This window comes from Oncorhynchus mykiss, chromosome 23, assembly GCF_057628025.1.
Source record: "Oncorhynchus mykiss isolate SJ-2025 chromosome 23, ASM5762802v1, whole genome shotgun sequence".
NCBI classification, from domain to species: Eukaryota; Metazoa; Chordata; class Actinopteri; order Salmoniformes; family Salmonidae; genus Oncorhynchus; species Oncorhynchus mykiss.
The window spans coordinates 56,254,653-56,260,733 of NC_143044.1; positions in this window are offsets into that span (position 1 = coordinate 56,254,653).

Sequence of the window (6,081 nt, forward strand, 5' to 3'; positions counted from 1 at the left end):
TTTTAAACTTGTTTGTTGTGACACCTTTTAAATCTCCCGTCTTGAAGTGAAGCTGTCAGTTGTGTCCATAGCTTTCATGTAATGTGGGTCGTGCAACCAACACAGATACTTTTCTATTCTTAAAGTAACTGTCCAGTGAAAGTCTCACTTTTAAAAGGTCATGTTCTGTTTACTCAAACCCAAAGAATGTTGCGGACTCGTCCTAGACTTGTATTTGTGGACAAAAACATAAATTGGGAGGAAGAGAAGACAAAAAAACACTTCAAAAACTCAAACTTCAAAGTTATATCTCAAACAGACGGTTTAAAAAAGCCTTGCTATTTCCTCATAGAGTATGAAGTGCTGGCCAATCAGCGGTTTACTCACATGAATATTTTTACTGACCGGTAGATACGCCCACACCATTCCAACACAGAAAAGATGCTTCATTTTTTTTTTAAATTGAAAGGAAAACTATTTCATATTTCATAAAAATCTGGAAGTAACTTTAATACTTAAATGATTTACTGGATATTAATGAGGAATAGAGTCCTGAAACGTGGTAAACCATGTTCCGTTTCATAGAGTATATGAGATTTATTAGGTTTCAACTGACTTGGTTGTTATTCAACATTGTTACAGTTTACAGCACAGTGTTTTTAAATGATACGGAAGGAGTCTTACTTTACTGAGAGGGGTCACAGGGGAACTGGATAAATGAGAGGGGTCGCAGGGGAACTGGATAAATGAGAGGGGTCGCAGGGGAACTGGATAAATGAGAGGGGTCACAGGGGAACTGGATAAATGAGAGGGGTCACAGGGGAACTGGATAAATGAGAGGGGTCGCAGGGGAACTGGATAAATGAGAGGGGTCGCAGGGGAACTGGATAAATGAGAGGGGTCGCAGGGGAACTGGATAAATGAGAGGGGTCACAGGGGAACTGGATAAATGAGAGGGGTCACAGGGGAACTGGATAAATGAGAGGGGTCGCAGTGCAACTGGATAAAGCAGAGGCATGGCGGTACTGTCACAAAAAGAGATTTTATACATCTTAGAAAACAAATGAAGAATACATGCTCCCCCTCACTAGATTGTCAACCAGGTTAGAGCTATACAAAAAAAACATATATAGTAAACAAATATTTTTTTATGTGCTGTTTCTTATAGAAGCAGGGCTGACAAACCACATCTGGGGCCCTAGGCAATAATATTTTGAAGCCCCCCTCCCCTCTCCTCATGGCAGTGGAGCAAGACATTTTTTAAAGCTAACTTCCTGCAATTGTACACATTTTGCCATGGGGCAGAGATAAAAAAATGTTCCGTTTTAAAGCTAATTTCCCAGTTGGTAATCCGGCCATGAATATGAAACAGTTCTCTGTCTATGCCATGGCCATTCTACTGTAGGCTGTGTGTACTCTTTTCACAAGCTATTTGTAGTCTACAGCACTTTTGAATTGCATTGACAAAAAGACAACTCAATAAAAAATGATTTGTTGATAAAACGTAAACTAGTAAAAGGTGAATGTAAAATGTAGTTGTTAGGATTATGGCCATAAAATGTACTTCTGAATCCCTGAAGAGGAACCTGCAGTATTTATATTTCCCTTTATTTAACTAGGCAAGTCAGTTAAATAATACATTTTTATTTTCAATGACGGTCTAGGAACAGTGGGTTAACTGGTCTAGGAACAGTGGGTTAACTGGTCTAGGAACAGTGGGTTAACTGGTCTAGGAACAGTGGGTTAACTGGTCTAGGAACAGTGGGTTAACTGGTCTAGGAACAGTGGGTTAAACTGGTCTAGGAACAGTGGGTTAAACTGGTCTAGGAACAGTGGGTTAACTGGTCTAGGAACAGTGGGTTAACTGGTCTAGGAACACTAGGAACAATGCCTTGTTCAGGGGCAGAACGATAGATTTTTACCTTGTCAGCTCGGGATTTGATCTAGCAACCTTTCGGTCACTGGCCCAACGTTCTAACCACTAGACTACCTGCCCCAGTATCCCCAGTATCATAATATTATATTATATATAATATATTTAACTTATTGATAACACGGTTAAATAAGGAGTTAATACACATTTAGTTTAAAACATTCACCAACTACTTTACGGTACATTTCTTCCATACCTTCCTCTCTGCCATAACATGAAAATGTTAGATTTATTATCAAATATTACGAGAAAATCAACTAACTGCCAAAATAATAACACTGGAGTAAATGAGGGATACAAAGTGTATTGAAGCAGGTGCTTCCACACAGGTGTGGTTTCCTGAGTTAATTAAACAATTAACATCCCATAATGCTTAGGGTCATGCATACAAATGGCTGGGCAGGCCATTTATTACGGTTACCATGGCTACGTCCCCATAAGATGACAATGCCCCCCATCCCACAACAGGGCACGAGTGGTTTGATAAGCATGAATACGATGTAAACCATGTGCCGTCTCAGTCACCAGATCTCAACCCAATTGAACACTTTACGGGAGATTCTGAAGCGGCGCCCTGAGACAGCGTTTTACACCGCCGCCACCAAAACACCAACTGGTGGAATTTCTCCTGGAATAATGGTGTCGCAAGCCCTCCCAACAGAGTTCCAGACACGTGTAGAATCTATGCCACGGTGAAGCTGTTCTGGCTGGTGGTGGGCCAGCGTTCTATTGAGACGATGTTGGTGTTGTTTTTATTTTGCCAGTTACCTCTATGTGCCCATAATGTGGTTGGACATGTCTAGTTAGTGCAGCCTTACCATAGAGACGTTATTAGCCGCTTGTAGCTGGATAATGCTGTTTAGCAAGCTACTTAGGTCATAAGATTGTACAAGATTTTAAAACTTTTTCAGACATTTAGCAGACGGCTCTTATCCAGAGCAACTTACTGGAGCAATTAGGGTTAAGTGCCTTGCTCAAGGGCACATCGGCATTTTTTTTTTCTTTTTTCACCTAGTCAGCTCTGGGATTCGAACCAGTGACCTTTCGGTTACTGGGCCAACGCTTAAAAGTGTGGTCTTTGTCATAACCTAAACTGCCGCCCTGATTTCCCTGACACTAGCTACATAAAGTCAATTAGTTGTTACCTGAGACAGTCATATAGCATGCAAACGATAACATTGACACGGAAGCATTCTCGGTGATGTGTTTGTCTCAGTAAGGAAGTAACACCATGCAGTGAGGCCCAGGTGTTATTTGGTCGATAGAAGATCCAGGGGCTGTTTGGATGTTCTACAGAGGCACAGATTGTGACTTAGGATCTTGTTCAATAGGGGAGTTACTTTTCATTCAACTTGAAAGATTCTGTTTGTATGTTAGCTTGACAAAATGTTCTGTAAGCATTTATTGTGTATTTTTTTCGCCATTTGTGGTTTTCATTTACTGAAAGAAAATGGCATGAAAATGTATTGCTTTAAGTACTTTTTTCCTTAATAAAATGAATTATTTGAGCACCTTTTTAAACCATTTTAAAGGTCGAAAGCAGCTATTTTTATCGCAATGTCTAGCATTTCTGGGTAACAATTTAACTACCTTAGTGTGATTGTTTTCAATTAAAATGGTCAAAAAGAAAAATAGCTTTGTAGCAAAAAGCAATTTCTCAAGCAACTGTCTGGAAGTGGTTCTGAGTGAGGAGGGGGAAACTGAAGACGAGCTGTTATTGGCAGAGAGGTCTGGAACTCTCTTTCTTATTGGTCTATATTAACTCATTTACCACATGGTGATGTCACCATGTGAGGCCAAAACTCCCTCTCACCAAAACAGGCTGAAATTTCAGGCAGTCTTTTCAAACAGCTCTTACCACTAAAAGGATATATATATATATATATAAAAAACACAGGAAATCACATTGTTGACTGTACTTAAAAAGACTGAGTCAGGATACTCTACTACTGCCCAATGCCTTATGATTACTTTAATCCATTCCTGATCCTTTCTGTGTTCACATCCCATTTAGTCTGGTTAAAAACAGCCAAAGGCCGTGAAAGGCAGAAATGACACGTACCACAATGCAGATCTAAGTGTTTTAGTTCCATCAGATATGAATGAATTGGTGGTTTACTGTATTTAATGCACTTTAGTGGACCATGGCTGAGTCCGATAGACGTGCCAACCTGAAGGAGGTACAGAGACAGGACATGACATCTGCATGGAACTTTTGAACAAAAAAAGGGGCTTTCATGTTAGCCTGGTCCCAGTTCCGGATCGGTTTGTGCTGTACATCGAAACAGCTGTAGGAGTTGGATATACAGCACACGTTGATCTGGGGACAGAATACTTTAATGTGAAATGCTACTGAGAACTAATTGTAGAGTTTTACTGAACTGCAAATTATTACAACGAGTCATTCAAATACTTCTCTTGCAGTATTATTCAACAATCCCAAAAATAAATATTGTTAATTCTGTCATGTTGAGGGAAGCAAAACTGTTATCATTCTTATGTTCTGGTACATGTAAAATGTGAAATATATTCTGAAGTAAAATTCAGAGATATTTTCAATAAATGTATAATTAAATGAATTGTTGTTGCTCGACTGTTTTGCAGTGCAGTTATTTTTTTCCAGTATTCTTGAAATGCCTTAGCAACAGTCTGACACATTTTGCCTTAGCAACAGTCTGACACATTTTGCCTTAGCAACAGTCTGACACATTTTGCCTTAGCAACAGTCTTGACACATTTTGCCTTAGCAACAGTCTTGACACATTTTGCCTTAGCAACAGTCTTGACACATTTTGCCTTAGCAACAGTCTTGACACATTTTGCCTTGGCAACAGTCTGACACATTTTGCCTTAGCAACAGTCTGACACATTTTGCCTTGGCAACAGTCTGACACATTTTGCCTTGGCAACAGTCTGACACATTTTGCCTTAGCAACAGTCTTGACACATTTTGCCTTGGCAACAGTCTGACACATTTTGCCTTAGCAACAGTCTGACACATTTTGCCTTAGCAACAGTCTTGACACATTTTGCGAGGAATGTTGTAATGCACTGTAAATAGAAGATTTTCTACGGGTGGGAAATATACTGTGTTGAAGATACTGTATGTTCCTGTATTTAAATGCCACATTGATATGAATTAATATATTGTTCAAATGCCCAGTCAAATAAAAAATACAATTGTACCTTTTGCCTAATCTGTAAGTAAAGTTGTAAATATTATATAATAATCACAATAATAACAGACCTGATAATAAGCCAAAGCACAATCAACACGTCAAAGACGAGGGGAAATTAACTGAGTCGTGTATTCTATCCCTCTCAGCACTGCCTGGACTGCGCAAAAAATGCAAATGCTTTCCGTTTGAGTTATATTAGGTTTTATTTTAATCATTTTCATCGAACTTAACTAAACGACGGAGAGTTTTGACTGTGTGATATTAGATTGCTTCTTGTGTAAATATTTTCTGTCTGGATTTTAATGACCTGAATGTTGCAAACCATTGACCTACTGCCAAACAAACTATTTTGTGTGTCTGTCTAATGAATGAGTATGCATGCACCTTTTCCAGCAAGAACCTCTCCGTGGATGCTGCAGTGTACCCAAGTGGCGTCGGGAGCAACTGCTGGCACGCGCGTTACGACTCCACTATGTCTCCCTGTCATGGCTTTTGCTCCACCATCATCGGGGGGGTGTAACGGATGTGAAACGCTATTTAGCGCGCACCAACTAGTGGTGGTGCGGGCTAAATAGCGTTTCAATCGGTGACGCCACTTGCTCTGAGACCTTGAAGTAGTGGTTCCCCTCTGTTTCAAAGGTCAGTGAAACGAGGCTACTCAGGCGAGAAAAAAACTCACCCAAATGTTTAGCCCCGTTGGAAAATATTATAATTATTATTTTAAATGTGAATCACATTTTTATTTTGCGTACCCCCGACGGCATTGCGCGTGTACCCCAGTTTGGGAATACCTGCCTGTTTCAGCCCAACATTAAACCACGGTATCTAGGATTTCACAACACGCCTCTGTTAGCTATCCCAACCAGACAATTCTCATCGGACCCGGGATTCAAACCTGCAACCCGTATTATTTTATTAAAGTAATAATAAGGGATTCCGGTTGAAATCCATAGACAAATATACAGGTCAGTTTGCTTATCTCTCCCTCAA